Raw genomic sequence first — 17197 nt, forward strand, 5'->3', positions numbered from 1 at the left:
TTGGAGATGTAAAGAATGGTGCAAATTATTATTAATTCTTAGTTGCTGTTAATAACCACACTCATCTGGGTGGGAAAGAATATTATGGTTAGACCAAAAGAATCCAGAGGCAACTTAGAAATCTAACAACTGTGTTTCTTGAGAGAATAATTCAAACTTCATAATCAAAAAACGAAAAGAAGGAGGAAATAGAAAGTGCTAGCCTATTCCTATTTTCCTTGGACACATTGCACCAATTAGCTGGAGGAGTGACATCACAATCAGTGGAATACAGCATGCCGCACTACATTGCTCAATACCTCCATTAGCTGAGCATACCCAGGAGGCTGGCCAATGAAACCAAACAACTACCGAGAGATAGTTGACATTCAAGGGACTGATGATACATAGTGACTTTTGCATGTGACACCAGGAAAGAGTTGACTATTTCTCTGTAGTTGTTTGGTTTCATTGGCCAGCCTGATGAGTATGTTCAGCTAATGGAGATATTGAGCAATGTAGTGCGGCATGTGGTAGGGATTTCCACCCTGGGTGATGCTTGAAATCCTCTATAGTTCTATTTTTAACCCCCTGCCATCTGAAACTTTTCAAGTTTCTGTAGTGGTAATTGAAGTTTAGGGATACAATTGATGATCCCCTTGGTAGCTCAGCCGTAGGTAGTGTCAACACACATTCCAATTCCTGACAAACATAAAAAAAGACAAATGTGAGAGGATGCAATTTTCAAAAGTGTCTAAGCCCTGGTCTACACGAGGACGTTAGGTCGAATTTAGCAGCGTTAAATCGATGTAAACCTGCACCCGTCCACACAATGAAGCCCTTTATTTCGACTTAAAGGGCTCTTAAAATGGATTTCCTTACTCCACCCCTGACAAGTGGATTAGCGCTTAAATCGACGTTGCTGGCTCGAATTTGGGGTACTGTGGACACAATTCGATGGTATTGGCCTCCGGGAGCTATCCCAGAGTGCTCCATTATGACCGCTCTGGACAGCACTCTCAACTCAGATGCACTGGCCAGGTAGACAGGAAAAGAACCGCGAACTTTTGAATCTCATTTCCTGTTTGGCCAGCGTGGCAAGCTGCAGGTGACCATGCAGAGCTCATCAGCACAGGTGACCATGATGGAGTCCCAGAATCGCAAAAGAGCCCCAGCATGGACCGAACAGGAGGTACGGGATCTGATCGCTGTTTGGGGAGAGGAATCTGTGCTATCAGAACTCCGTTCCAGTTTTCGAAATGCCAAAACCTTTGTGAAAATCTCCCAGGGCATGAAGGACAGAGGCCATAACAGGGACCCGAAGCAGTGCCGCGTGAAACTGAAGGAGCTGAGGCAAGCCTACCAGAAAACCAGAGAGGCGAACAGCCGCTGTGGGTCAGAGCCCCAAACATGCCGCTTCTATGATGAGCTGCATGCCATTTTAGGGGGTTCAGCCACCACTACCCCAGCCGTGTTGTTTGACTCCTTCAATGGAGATGGAGGCAATACGGAAGCAGGTTTTGGGGACGAAGAAGATGATGATGAAGAGGAGGAGGTTGTAGATAGCTCACAGCAAGCAAGCGGAGAAACCGGTTTTCCCGACAGCCAGGAACTGTTTCTCACCCTAGACCTGGAGCCAGTACCCCCCGAACCCACCCAAGGCTGCCTCCTGGACCCAGCAGGCAGAGAAGGGACCTCTGGTGAGTGTACCTTTTAAAATACTATACATGGTTTAAAAGCAAGCATGTGAAAGGATTACTTTGCCCTGGCATTTGCGGTTCTCCTAGATGTAGTCCTAAAGCCTTTGCAAAAGGTTTCTGGGGAGGGCAGCCTTATTGCGTCCTTCATGGTAGGACACTTTACCACTCCAGGCCAGTAACACGTACTCGGGAATCATTGTAGAACAAAGCATTGCAGTGTATGTTTGCTGGCGTTCAAACAACATCCGTTCTTTATCTCTCTGTGTTATCCTCAGGAGAGTGAGATATAATTCATGGTCACCTGGTTGAAATAGAGTGCTTTTCTTCAGGGGACACTCAGAGGAGCCCATTCCTGCTGGGCTGTTTGCCTGTGGCTAAACAGAAATGTTCCCCGCTGTTAGCCACAGGGAGGGGGGAAGGTTGAGGGGGTAGTCACGCGGTGGGAGGAGGCAAAATGCGACCTTGTAACGAAAGCACATGTGCTATGTATGTAATGTTAACAGCAAGGTTTACCCTGAAAGAGTGTAGCCACTGTTTTATAAAATGTGTCTTTTTAAATACCGCTGTCCCTTTTTTTTTCTCCACCAGCTGGATGTGTTTCAATGATCACAGGATCTTCTCCTTCCCAGAGGCTAGTGAAGCTTAGAAAGAAAAAAAAACGCACTCGCAATGAAATGTTCTCCGAGCTCATGCTGTCCTCCCACACTGACAGAGCACAGACGAATGTGTGGAGGCAAATAATGTCAGAGTGCAGGAAAGCACAAAATGACCGGGAGGAGAGGTGGCGGGCTGAAGAGAGTAAGTGGCGGGCTGAAGACAGGGCTGAAGCTCAAATGTGGCGGCAGCGTGATGAGAGGAGGCAGGATTCAATGCTGAGGCTGCTGCAGGACCAAACCAGTATGCTCCAGTGTATGGTTGAGCTGCAGCAAAGGCAGCTGGAGCACAGACTGCCACTAAAGCCCCTGTGTAACCAACCGCCCTCCTCCCCAAGTTCCATAGCCTCCACAGCCAGACGCCCAAGAATGCGGTGGGGGGGCCTCCGGCCAACCAGCCACTCCACCACAGAGGATTGCCCAAAAAAAAGAAGGCTGTCATTCAATAAATTTTAAAGTTGTAAACTTTTAAAGTGCTGTGCTTAAAGTGCTGTGTAGCATTTTCCTTCCCTCCTCCACCACCCCTCCTGGGCTACCTTGGTAGTCATCCCCCTATTTGTGTGATGAATGAATAAAGAATGCATGAATGTGAAGCAACAATGACTTTATTGCCTCTGCAAGCGGTGATTGAAGGGAGGAGGGGTGGGTGGTTAGCTTACAGGGAAGTAGAGTGAACCAAGGGGCGGGGGGTTTCATCAAGGAGAAACAAACAGAACTTTCACACCGTAGCCTGGCCAGTCATGAAACTGGTTTTCAAAGCTTCTCTGATGCGTACCGTGCCCTCCTGTGCTCTTCTAACCACCCTAGTGTCTGGCTGCGCGTAACCAGCAGCCAGGCGGTTTGCCTCAACCTCCCACCCCGCCATAAACGTCTCCCCCTTACTCTCACAGATATTGTGGAGCACACAGCAAGCAGTAATAACAGTGGGAATATTGGTTTCGCTGAGGTCTAAGCGAGTCAGTAAACTGCGCCAGCGCGCCTTTAAACGTCCAAATGCACATTCTACCACCATTCTGCACTTGCTCAGCCTGTAGTTGAACAGCTCCTGACTACTGTCCAGGCTGCCTGTGTACGGCTTCATGAGCCATGGCATTAAGGGGTAGGCTGGGTCCCCAAGGATACATATAGGCATTTCAACATTCCCAACAGTTATTTTCTGGTCTGGGAATAAAGTCCCTTCCTGCAGCTTTTGAAACAGACCAGAGTTCCTGAAGATGCGAGCATCATGCACCTTTCCCGGCCATCCCACGTTGACATTGGTGAAACATCCCTTGTGATCCACCAGATCTTGCAGCACTATCGAAAAGTACCCCTTGCGGTTTATGTACTCGGCGGCTTGGTGCTCCGGTGCCAAGATAGGGATATGGGTTCCGTCTATAGCCCCACCACAGTTAGGGAATCCCATTGCAGCAAAGCCATCCACTATGACCTGCACATTTCCCAGGGTCACTACCCTTGATATCAGCAGATCTTTGATTGCGTGGGCTACTTGCATCACAGCAGCCCCCACAGTAGATTTGCCCACTCCAAATTGATTCCCAACTGACCGGTGGCTGTCTGGCGTTGCAAGCTTCCACAGGGCTATCGCCACTCGCTTCTCAACTGTGAGGGCTGCTCTCATCTTGGTATTCATGCGCCTCAGGGCAGGGGAAAGCAAGTCACAAAATTCCATGAAAGTGCCCTTACGCATGCGAAAGTTTCGCAGCCACTGGGAATCGTCCCAGACCTGCAACACTATGCGGTCCCACCAGTCTGTGCTTGTTTCCCGAGCCCAGAATCCGCATTCCACAGCATGAACCTGCCCCATTAGCACCATGATGCATGCATTGGCAGGGCCCATGCTTTCAGAGAAATCTGTGTCCATGTCCTGATCACTCACGGGACCGCACTGACGTCGCCTCCTCTCCCGGTATCGCGTTGCCAGGTTCTGGTGCTGCATATACTGCTGGATAATGCGTGTGGTGGTTAATGTGCTCCTAATTGCCAAAATGAGCTCAGCGGCCTCCATGCTTGCCTTGGTATGGCGTCCGCACAGAAAAAAGGCGCAGAAAGGATTGTCTGCCGTTGCTCTGACAGAGGGAGGGGCGACTGACGACACGGCTTACAGGGTTGGCTTCAGGGAGCTAAAATCAACAAAGGGTGTGCCTGTACATCAAGGAGTATTTCAGGCAGGACTGCACGGAGGGTTCCAATAAGAAATGGTGCACCTAAGTTATTGTCCTTATTGGAACAAGAAGGTTAGCCTGGCCTCTGATTGATACATGGCTAGATTTACCTCGCTGCACCTTCTCTGTAAGTGACTGCAGTGTGATCTAGAAGAATGAGTCCCCTAGACAGGGGAGGAGGGGAAGCAAATGAGTACAAAACAAATCTGGTCTATTTCTTGTTTTGACCCACTCCATCTATCTTTTACATCTTTGGCTGGCAGCAGACGGTGCAGAAGGACTGCATGCCATCCACATCTCATGGCTGCTCGGCAGAAGATGGTACAGTACGACTGCTAGCAGTCCATATCGCCTGCCCGCTCACCATAAGACGGTTCAATAGGACTGACTGCAGGACTAAAGAGAATGACCTGGTCAAGTCACTCCAAATTTAGTCCCTGCGCCCATGTCTGCCCAGGCGCTCCTGATCGACCTCACAGAGGCGACCAGGAGCACCTCAGACATGATGATGACGGCTACCAGTCGTACTGTACCGTCTGCTGCCACAAGGCAAGGGGTTGCTGCTACTGTGTAGCAATGCCGTACCGCGTCTGCCAGCACCCAGGAGACATAGGGTGACAGTTACCTGAGCGGGCTCCATGCTTGCAGTGGTATGGCGTCTGCACAGGTAACTCAGGAAAAAAGGCGCGAAATGATTGTCTGCCCTTGCTTTCACGGAGGGAGGGAGGGAATGGGGGCCTGATGATATGTACCCAGAACCACCCGCGATAATGTTTAGCCCCATCAGGCATTGGGATCTCAACCCAGAATTCCAATGGGCAGCGGAGACTGCGGGAACTGTGGGATAGCTACCCACAGTGCAACGCTCCGGAAGTCGACTCTAGCCTCGGTACTGTGGAAGCGCTCCGCCGAGTTAATGCACTTAATGCACTTAGAGCATTTTCTGTGGGGACACACACACTCGAATATATAAAACCGATTTCTAAAAAACCGACTTCTATAAATTCGACCTTATTCCGTAGTGTAGACATACCCTAAGTACTATTGACTTTCAACGGAACATAGGCTACTAAATCACATAGGCGCTGTTGAAAATGTTACCCTGAATAATTACCAATTACGTTTCTGACGCAGGAAAATATTCCTTCTTGAGAAGGGAACTTACCCACATGCTTATTTCTAATTATGTGCTTAAATTCCGTGTTTACTGAATAGGGATTAGCTTAGATGCTTTCCTGAGTCATGGTTTAATATGATCCAAAAATTCAACAGCTCATTTGTTTGACTTTTACTTGCTCTTATTTCAATGATTATCCTGTTCCATTACATTGATAAGTACCATGTGTTTGAGACACTACTATAAAATTCACAGCTAGGAAGTTTTACTGACATCAGATATAAAGCCTACTTATACTGGTTATATAGTATATCAAGTATGGATTTGATGTGTGTCAAATGCCACAAATGTATTAATTTTAATAAATCATGAGACTCATACATCTTTCCAAATTTTTGCCATGTTACTACAGGTCACCAACATATGGGACCTTGTTCACTAAGGCAGACATTCACTTCTAACAATATATTTTCTTTATTTACTGAAAGCCTTTAAAGACTTTTGGCTACACAACACCTACACCACCGCTACCAAGGTGTAAACAACTGACATCACCCCCAACTTTATGCAACCTATCTGGTTGCAAATGTACTTGTTCTATTCTGTCGCCCTTTTGTTAATATCAGTGCAAACCTTATAAGACCTCCTAACTTACCTAAAAATTTCTGATGCTGTTTCATAAATAGAGCCTTCTTTTAAAACAGATATCAGCTGGGTACAAAAACAATCCTTGGCAATCCTTGTTTAGAGCTAAGCACGTACTTTGGGATGTACAACAGTATTAATTCCATTAGCACCTTCTTTTGATGATCAACAAGGCCCACATGTGGAAATATATCTGTCTAGTAGTTCACACCATCTGTTGGCGCTAATTCAAGAAAATATCTCAGTTCAGGAAAGCATTTCAGTGGGACTTACACAAGCTAGAAGTTAAGCACATGCATAAATGCTTACATGCCAGATATTTTAGAAGTCTTTAGGCACCCAAAGATGCAGATTGGCCCCAAGTGGGATTTTTCAAAAGCATGTAGGCATCAGTTTCAATGAAAGTTAGGTACCTGGGCCCTTTTGAAAATCCCACTAGATACCCATCTGTAGCTCTGGGCACTTAAACACCTTTAAAATCTGGCCCTTTCTGAATAGGGAAGGACTTCACCACATGCTTCTATGTTTTCCTGAATTATGAACTAAGGTTGTTAACCAAATAATTTGCCTTAATTCATTTTTCTGTCTGAACTGATAACACATAAGAGAAAGGAATTGTGGTCTAAGGATTGGGAGCTAACAACTCCTGAATTCTAAGCCCAGCTCTGAAATTGTAGGCTACTATGGCTTTAGGCACGCCACTTCATTTCTCTGCCTCAGTACCCACGGCTGTCAAATTGTTGGGTGTCTTTCCACCAACTTCAGTGGGAGTTGGATCAGGCCCTTAGTTACAGTGAAATTTTCAAAAACTGAAGTTTTATCGTTGATTTCAATGGGAGCAGAGTTAGGCCAATGCTGAGCACTTTTGAAATCCCACCCTTAATGTCTGTAAAGTGCTTTGAAAATCTACATATATGTAAATACTAATTATTGTTAGAGCATACATCTGCCAAGAAAAAACAAAAAAAACAAACCCCCCCTCTCCTTAAAGACAAAGGAAGGTGAATAGGTAGTTTAGGATCCAACCGTAAGTTTGATATTGAACAGTTCTGTGTGAGATATTACCATTATCGTAGACGACCCACTGTGGTTTCCCAATCCCTACCTTTTTACCATTGTCAGAAAAAAAAAGTGGGAAAAAATCAGATATTAAGGGGAATTTTATCAGCTTTACTCAGACTTTTGATTTAATAAATCTTCAGTTACTTGGCGCTAATGAGCAGTGGCCTTCAATTAACTTTGGATCAGTCTTGCAGCCAGTGGCTTTCAGATTACCTGAAAAGAGATGTATAATACAAGACATGTTTTCTTTTACTATTAATTGCAGAAAAAGTATATCAGGGTTCTGGTTTAGGGTTTTATTTGTATTCCAATGTCAGTTATGCTTGCTTTGCCAGGATTATTGCTCTTACATTTATATCCTTGTATCATACTGGTATATAATGTCACAGAAATCTATCCATGCCTAATATATACTGTACTATCCACAAATTGTTTTAGGAGATTTTTAGAAGAAATTGGTTTTTATTGCCTATCATTGTTTGTGTTATTGCAAAAAATTATAATGTACATTTCTATAAAGGACAGAATTAAACTGCTTTTGGTACATTAGATCAACTGTACAAGTTTTGCAGTTTCATGCTGGGTTGTGACCAAACGATTTATTCCTGTAAAATGCATGTAACAATATTAAGCTATTTTCAATAGTGACAATAAGAGGTGTTTTCTACTCATGATTGTTATTTAAAAGTCATAAAGTTCTAAAGAAAATTTTGGGGGGATGGGGGATATGGCTTGGAAAACAGATCTGCCCATGATCACAACTTTATCTTTGTCTGTGTGCACAAATGCAGGTTTTGACACATTGCACCTGTAGTGGAGGATTCTAATTCAACAGCTAGTTAATCCCTGAGACATGGCAGGGCTTTTGGTGTTTTGGGAGATCACTTTACCTCAAGTGGAAGGCAGAGATGGTCCTGAACCAAAACCCTGGGTATAAACACACCTTAACTATGGGAAATTTCAGGAGTAGACCCAAATTTGGCAACTGACAATAGGCTGAACCAGAACCCCTGGCTCCAGACTCTCACCCTAATTTTAGAGGAGTTTGGAGCTGAACTTTGTAACTCTGGCCCAGTCTAGCAACAGGCCAGCTAAGGTGAGAGGGCCTACTGTATGCTTACACAGGCTTCTTCACCCACCCCACACAACACCTTTTATAACTTCCTCCCAAACCCTGTTTTATGACCTTATTACTGCTGGGTTGGTGGATTCACTTTTCCTTAGACTTTTTTCCCTGAGTGCAGAGCCTCATTTGTTCCAAAGGATGTTCAAAAAGCTAGCTGTGCCCCTCAAAACAGTTCAATCCCAATTATAGCGGAATTTATATTTAACATTGCTTATTTGAGGAGACAGGAGAGAAATACATTTTAAAAATTTGCTATCCATATCTAAGGGTTGATATTGCTGCCAATCATCACAATATTTGAGTACCTTACACATAATTCCTTGACATTAGACTGTCCCTAGTGGACTTCATGGAGCTATGTTCCTTTTTCAGCTTGTTGCACATTAATGATGGGATTTCAAAGGGCCCAAAGGGACTTAGGTGCCCCACTCCCAATGAAATTGAATAGTATTTAGGCACTTACCTCCTTTTAGAGATTCCATCCTCTTTCTTGTGAAGAGGAAAGCTGAGTAACTGCTACTCTGGCTTAGGAAACGTAAGTGGTAGTGGTATTCTTATGTGCTTTTAGCCGTCTTTGTACATAGCTTCCCCTCCTCTCCCTATGGCTCTCTCTAAAGCAGTGGTTCTCAACCTATTTACCATTGTGGACTGCATATGTAGCTCTCTATGTGTTACGTGGGTCGCATCCACACAATATATATCACCTGTATGGCCCTGAGGCTGTCAAATAGGCTGCAGCTAATTGTCAAATTGGGCCTCAAGAGGCCCGCCGGCCGCAGGTTGAGAACCACTCCTCTAAAGTCTGTGTGGAATATGTAACTTGAAATTGTTACACCTTTGTTTTCTGCTATATCCCATCTTTACTTTTCTGAGCACTCCGCCTGTGCTAAGAGACAGCTGCCATTTTTTTCTCAGAGCTGCTGAAGCTTATTGCATGAAAGAAACACCCACCGCCCCACATGCTCTTTTAGAGGCTTAGTTTTTGTTTCTTAGTCTTGTTTTCATCAATCTATCATGAAAGTCATTTTCAAATGAAAAGAGATTCCCTGCCTTGTGTGAAAATGTCAGTGGATTCAAAGATTTCAAGGCCAGAAGGGATCATTGTGAGCATAACCTCCTGTATAACACAAGCTGTAAAACTTCCCCCAAAATAATTTCTTTTGAACTAGAGTATATCTTTTAAAAAAATCCAATCTTGATTTAAAAATTGCCAGGGATGGAGAATTCACCACAGCTCTTGGTAAGTTGTCACAATGATTATTAACGGTCACTGTTACAAATGTGTGCCTTATCCCAGTCTGAATTTGTCTAGTTTCAACTTCCAGCCATTGGATCATGTTATATCTTTCTCTCCAAGGTCACATCAGGGACCTGATTGCGTACATCCTTACCGACAATACCACTGTGATGTACTCTGTGAACAGATGGGGGAGCACACTTCAGCATGCATTGTCAGGAGGCAGTCAGGTTCTGGCAGTTTTATGTCAGGGAAAATGTTACTCTCATGGCTGATCATTTACTGGATGCATCCAGAATCACCTGGCACATCACCTCAGCAGAAATTTCTCCCTTTATCATGAGTGGTCTTCTGCAGTCCATATTTACGGTTTGGGGCATCCCAACAGTCAACCTGTTTGCCATGAGAGTCAACAAAAAATGCCATCAGGTTTGCTCTTGAGGGGGTCTGAGTCTGGGCCCTCTGACCAATGCTTTTCACTTGAGCTGGGAATCAGCACTCCTGTATCATTTTCCTCCAGGTCATACTCAAGCAGAAACTGTATGGTACCAAGCTCATTCTCATTGCTCCAGAGTGACAGAGACAATGTTTACAACAAGGATGGAGCAGGTTTATGCAATGTTGCCAGCATTGGAAGCTATCCTGGGCCACAGATCTGTGCATTCCTTAGCCACAGGGCCTGTGATTGCTGAGCCTTTCATTTCCCCTTTGTTATTTACTATCACTCCTGCACTGTCTTCAAAATAGAGGAACACCCCATCTTTTCTCCGGTACGATTTCCGTTGCCGAATTACCACGGCCAGGTGCACCTTCTTCCTGAGCTCAGGCTTGCCCTTCTTGACAGTAGCCATGACCATGTTGCCTACACCAGGAACTGGCAGCCCGTTAAGGCGCCCCTTGCTTCTTTGACCACCTCATATTACCTGTTCAGCCTCACTTTCCTTTTCACCCTGACCTCCTCACTCAGCAACACGGTCACCTTTTTGCATCCAATGCTCAACTATGTGCATCTCATGGCATGGGTGCTGCATGGTTAGATGAGGAAGAGGAATGATGTACAGAATGATCTGGCAAATTTTGCTTCGTATTAGAAAGCTATCCACCAGAGCACCCTATGTGGCCAAGTGGAAGCAGTTATTGATGAGTGTGTTATCCTAGGGAGTTCAACCAAAGATGGCTTGTATCCAGGACATCTTTAAGTATCTATTACACCTTCAGTCTTCTGGTCTTGCACTTATTTCATTGACAGAGCATCTGGTGGCAATTTCAGCCTTTCATCTACCCATATGTGGGAAGTTGGTGTTTTCAAACTCCGTGACCATGAGGTTCTTGAAAGGAGTCACTTGTCTCCACTCACTTAAAGAACTGGGTTTTTTGTGGGGACTCTAATACTGTCTTAGTGGCTCTCATGGGACCTCTGTTCAAGTCTTTAACAACTTCTTCTTTCTCCCTTCTGGTGTCAGAAAACTGCTTTCCTTGTGCCGATAACATCTGCAAGGAGAGTGAGAGTTGCAGACTTTCATGGCAGATCCTTCTTACACAAAATTTTCCAAGACAAAGTAACCCTGCAGATGCACCCTAAGTTTGTATCTAAAGTGGTTCAAATGAAACTGAGAAACCAAGTTATACACTACTAGTGTTCTTCCCTAAGCCACATTTAGCCCCAGATGAGCAGCATCTTCATACATTGGATGTCAGGCAATGTTTAGCTTTTTACCTGGATAGGACTAAACCTTTCCATTCTTCACCTCATCTGTTTGTTTCATATGCAGACTGAATGAAGAGGCAAGCCATCTCTTCACAGACTATCTCCAGGTGGATAATTTCCTGTATCATGACAGTATATGAAGTAGCTCAGGCTGTGCCATCTCAAAGGGTGTGAGCTCTGTGATGTTATTGACATGAACTGTGACTGTATAGATCATTGTTGCAACCAAGGTCCTGTAGTGGCATCAAATCTTGTACAAAGAAGGTCAAGGAAGGTGTCTATGAAAAGGTTATGATTTGCTGGTTATGATTATGCTGTCTGTATGCATGTATCATTTCTGTATTTAAAGTTATAAGTATTGGCTCTATACTGTCTGTATTTCAAACTTGTGCTACGCTTGGGGGTGACACCCCAGATAGTTTGGCCCTGGAAACCCCTCCATTTTGTCTTCAATCCTGCTTCTTACCTCTGGAGGAACTTTGCTACACTGAAGCTCTGAACAAAGGACTGACTGACTCCATCCAAGCTGTGGATGTACTTGATTTGAACCTGAGGTTTATTCCATCACTGCTACAAGCCTGAACTAAGAACTTTGCCATTGCTATATGTAATTGATTACTTTGACCAATTTTAGCTCTCATCTATATTTCTTTCTTTTTATGACTAAACCTTTAGCTTTTAGATTCTAAAGAATTGGCAACAGTGTGATTTGTGGGCAAGATCTGACTTGTATAGTGACCTGGGTCTGGGGCTTGGTCCTTTGGGATCGGGAGAACCTTTTTTCTTTTACTGGGGTATTGGTTTTCATAACCATTCATCCCCATAAGGAGAGGTGCTGGTGGTGATACAAGGGAACTGAGGTGTCTGAGGGAATTGTTTATATGACTTCTGGGTAGCCAGTGGGGTAAAACCAAGGTTCTCTCTGTTTGGCTGGTTAGGTGTGCCTTAATAATAAAGGACCCCCAGCCTGGGGCTGTGACTGCCCTGCTCCAAGCAATTTGTCCTGAATTGATACTCTCAGTTGTGTCCCACCAAAGGCAGCATCACTATAAGCTCATTCCAGGAGGACCCACGCAACATCGATGATGTTTCTAAGTGACATTCCTATACTGGACACTTGCAGGGCTGCCACATGGTCCTCTGTTCATGTTTACAAACCATTATGCCATTACTACTGCATCTAGATCAGATACAGACTTTGGGAAGGTAATCCTGCAGTTCTTGTTTAAATAGACTCCAAGCCCCACCTCTTGCAAATACTGCTCGTGAGTCACCTACATGGAATACATGGCTGAATCTACTCGAAGAAGAAATACAGTTACTTACTTGTACTGCAATGGTTTTTCTTCGAGATGTGATGCAGACATGTATTCTGCAACCCATCCCCTCTGCATCAGAGTCTGTACTCTTGACATTTGGTATGAAGGAACTGAGGGGGTCGGGGCAGGATAGCCAGGGAAGGAGCTAGGGCCCCAGGGTGTGAGCACCAACCCTATGGGCACAACTAGGCAAAGTTATCTGGCTTTGCTGTGCTGGGTACTCACACACCTACATGGAATACATGTCTGCATCACAACTCAAAAAACAACAGTTACAGAGTAGGTAAGCGACTGTTTTTTTCCCTACATTGGTTCTTAGACTGTGATCAGGTCACTCCTTAACCTTCTCTTTATTAAGATAAATACATTCAGTCTATCACTATAAGGAAGGTTTTCTAATCCCTTAATCATTCTTTTGGCTCTTCTCTGAACCATCTCTAATTTATCAACAGCCTTCTTGAACTGTGGACCGCAGAACTCAACACAGTATTCCAGCAGCCATTGCACCAGTGCCAAATACAGAGGTAAAATAATCTTTCTACTCCTACTTGATGTTCCCTGTTGATGCATCCAAGGATCACACTATAGCCCTTTTGGCCACGTATCACACTGGGAGCTCATGTTCATATGGTTACCCAGCATAGCCCCCAAATCTTTTTCATACTCAGTGCTTCCCAGGAAGTCCCCCATCATGTAAGGATGGCCTATAATCTTTGTTCCTAGATGCATACATTTACATTTAACCATATTAAAACACACATATTGTTTGCTTGCACCCAACTTACCACGTGATCCAGCCTGCTCTGTACCAATGACCTGTCCTCTTCATTATTCACCACTCCCCCAATCTTTGGGCCATCCGTAATCATTATCTGTAGTGATTTTATGTTCACTTCCAGGGCATTGATAACAAAGTTAAATAGCATTGGGCCAAGAACCAATCCCTGAGGAACCCCACTAGAAACACACCCGCTTGATGATGATTCCCACTTTACAATCACATTGAGACCAGTTTTAAATCTATTTAACATGTGCCATGGAAAACCTGTATCATTCCAGATTTTGAATCAAAATGTTGCGGACAACCAAGTCAAATGTCTTACAAAAGTCAAAGGTAATAGCGTTGATGTAATATACTTAATACATCAAACTTGTATATCTCATCAAAAAAAATTGGTGTCATTTGGTAGCATCTCTGAGGTGTTTCTCAAAAGGACCCATCTGCCTTTTTGAGACACAAAATTTGCTCCCTCTGAACAATGTGCACCCCAGAACAACATTTGCTCCTGAGGCTTCTGCTGGTGTTTAAACTATGGCTATCCCTGGGATTTGTGCTGAATCAGCATATCCTCTGTATGGCCTAGCCAGCACTGCCCTCTTTCAGGCTGTGCCAGCTGGCTCCAGAAACCTTTGTGGAGCAGGGATAATGGATGCCTGGTCACTGCAGATAAATTTTCTGTTGCCAGTAGTCTGCAGTCCTGTGTCATGTTGGTGAAGGCCATTTAAACAATGCACAACAAAACTACACAAGAAATTAGGAGAGGAACTAACCATATTCTGTGGAAGTTGCAGAGGGGCATGTAGATAGGCAAAATATGACTACCTGCATAGAGATTCAGTCCACATAGTAATACCCCCTAATCTTACGCACACACAAAAGTCTCAAGGGATATCAATGAACAGAAGTGGTCAGAACCAGTTTTGTCTTGTCTGAAAGATCAACATAGTTATTCTGGACTAGACAGTATTAAACTTTCTATAAAATAAAATGACAAACAAGTCATTATTTGATTTTATGTCCACCAGGAGCAATAAACACAGTGGTCTCACAGCTCCTTCAGTGGCTTAGTAATTCTAAAAATTTCAGGACTCTAGCGTATAAGTGGTAAAACATCTGTTCCATATAAAGGGTTGTATATATTCTTTGGAGTCATTTTTGTCATCACTGGCTGATAAATTGTTTTGGGGCTCCCATTGTATAGAAATGGCTAAATGCAGAGTTTACTTTTTTGATGTCTGTTTGACCTTTAAATGTGCAAGTACCATGTCTTCAGAAGGAAACTTCTACTTCTCAATTTTTGTTATAGTCTTCTGCAAACCTTTTTATGTTAAAATGTTCAAAGCAGTTTTATGAGACTTTTTTTTTACAATTCCCAGCTATTAGGTGTCAACATACTGTACATGTACCGTATTCATCAGACTTTCAAAAGGATATAACTTTAAAAAGTATTATTATTTAGATATGCAAAATTTGGAAATGTATCAGAATTTTGATCATGCCACAGTTTGGAGCAGAATTTTGAATCCAGGGTCTTGATTCAAAACATTCAGAATACAGGAATAGTGGATGGGAAAAATTAGATCTGGATGTGGGATTGGTATGTGAGCTCTGCTAAAGTTTGGGGCTGCTTGGATTTGGGATTGTGGTTTGGACCTTTCTTTAGTGTAAGCTAAGTAGTTGCAAATCATAGAAATAATTGTTACTTGATGATTATAGAATTTGAGTATTTGCTGTTTCTGTATGGTGGGAAATGCAGTCATTTAGCCTCACAAATTGAGGTTTGCCAGGAAAGTGTCTCCACCGGACTAATCTAAACCCATTTGTATTCTGGGCCCTTTGCTCTATAGATGAAGCAGTTTACACAGTCAGTCTCCATGCTGTTATAACTGCTCTAATAAAGAAGAATAGTCTGCACAAAGATGCCTAAATGTAGTCTGATCTCTGGGAACACCTCAGCATTTCTATGAAGCAACAATGGGTTTCCCGTACGTTCATCCTTCTGGCCTTTACTGAGCCTGGCTTGTGTTAACAACAAATGGAAAAAAGGAGGGGGAAAGTTGCCTCTTGTTAGTCTAGAAAAGGGCATTTTTAAAAATAAAGGAGGATTGCAGCAAATAATAATTTCATTGTGCACAAGTCTGCATTTTCCCACCAGTTCTCTGTCAGAAAACAATTTAACAATCTGCAGAAGGAAAAAAAATGCCAAAGGGGTTTGCCAGACATATTTGCCTGCACACACTTCAAGATGCTTCCGTGGTAACTACACAGTTTGCACAGCTATAAAGCATAGCACTCCAGTAGATAGTATACTTCCTTGTGGTTAGCAACTGGGCACTTGTGACATATGTTATGTCACTTGAAACAGATGAATTAAATTTATGCTGCCATTTAGATGTAGTTCACGTCTATCGGAATTGTTTACAGAGGAAAAAGTCTCCTTACCATAAATTTGTAAAGCAATCGATAGCTCCGGGGGTATGGGCGGGAGGGAATCTATCTTGTTTTTTATTCTATACAGATGATGTGGCAGTGTAATATGTTGGGGTTGTAGAATCTGAATATATTCATCTTTTCACAGAGTCCCATACTTTCTCCTCCCAGGATATGCATCCTCTTGCACATATTACATTGTGTCATTTATTAACTGCAATTTAGTAGCAAGGGCATTACCCAAATGTGTGGGAGCAACTTTTCAATATGGAATTGACCTGTGACTTCCAGGGATGAAGAGTTAATGAAGTCTACAGTGCAGTGTTGGACACGGGGGCAGCCTCTCTTGCTTTCTAAATTCACAGACTAAAATTAATTAGCTGCCTCTTTCACCTCTGAAAGTCACAGCAATGGCTAATAGGGGTTGAATGAGAGGAGGAGAACATTGCCCCCAGACTCCAAAATGCTTTGTATACAGCTGGTGTCTGTTTATCCTATCTAGTATAAGCAGGATATATTGCAAACATAAAGTTTCAGTATATCTAACACACCACCCTTTTCTAAAAGAAAACTTGAAGTTGTCAGATAACTCCATCTGACACCACTGCAGACAGACAGAGCTGTAATCTGAAGTGTGCAATATTTGATTCTTACTTTGTTCTTATCGAATTCAAGGACAAAACTCCCACTGACTTCACTGCACACAAGACTAGGCCCTTAATCCTGCAGCAAACTTTAGGCTTGATCCCACAGTACTGCAGCCAATGGGAGCTTTGCCATTGACTTCAGCGAGAGCAGGATTGAAACTGTGTTTATTCTTTGTTATATTCTGAGATCTGGATTCACTGGTAGTAGTAGGACTAAGGCTGTAGGTAGATCCTGATAAAAGTCTGCCCTGTTCTGATGGCAGGGGGAAGGGACAGAACTAGCTAGCACTGTCCCCATAATGTACAGCTGTGGTTGGGGTGCAGGAGTGTAATCAAGATGCACTGAATTCAGTGCATCCCCTACAGCAGCTTCTATGAGCAAGGCTCCTGTACAGCTAAGGTCAGTAATTGAAGTTTTTCCCTTAAGGTGAATGCCCCCAGACCCTCCTCTATGTGATTCTGTCCTCACTGACAGAGAGGCTGCAAATTGTATTGCCCCCATCAGGCCCCACAAGGGGTGAATCAAGACTTGACTTATTAAACACTTACTTTGAAAACAAATCCTTAGACATGACTGGAACCAAAAGCCACAGATTTCTGATTACTAATTGTTCTGCTTTTTCACTGA

General features: G+C 43.6%; 1 long non-coding RNA gene across 1 annotated transcript in view; it reads left to right on the forward strand.

Moving 5' to 3' along the window:
- The window catches only part of LOC140910740 (uncharacterized), a 184496-nt gene extending 171220 nt beyond the window's left edge, over window positions 1-13276 (forward strand). Inside the window, exon 3 of the long non-coding RNA XR_012158710.1 lies at window positions 13164-13276. This is a non-coding gene — a long non-coding RNA (uncharacterized lncRNA). The remainder of the gene's footprint in view (window positions 1-13163) is intronic.
- Window positions 13277-17197: the final 3921 nt, after the last annotated feature.

This window comes from Lepidochelys kempii, chromosome 4 (assembly GCF_965140265.1).
Source record: "Lepidochelys kempii isolate rLepKem1 chromosome 4, rLepKem1.hap2, whole genome shotgun sequence".
NCBI lineage: Eukaryota > Metazoa > Chordata > Testudines > Cheloniidae > Lepidochelys > Lepidochelys kempii.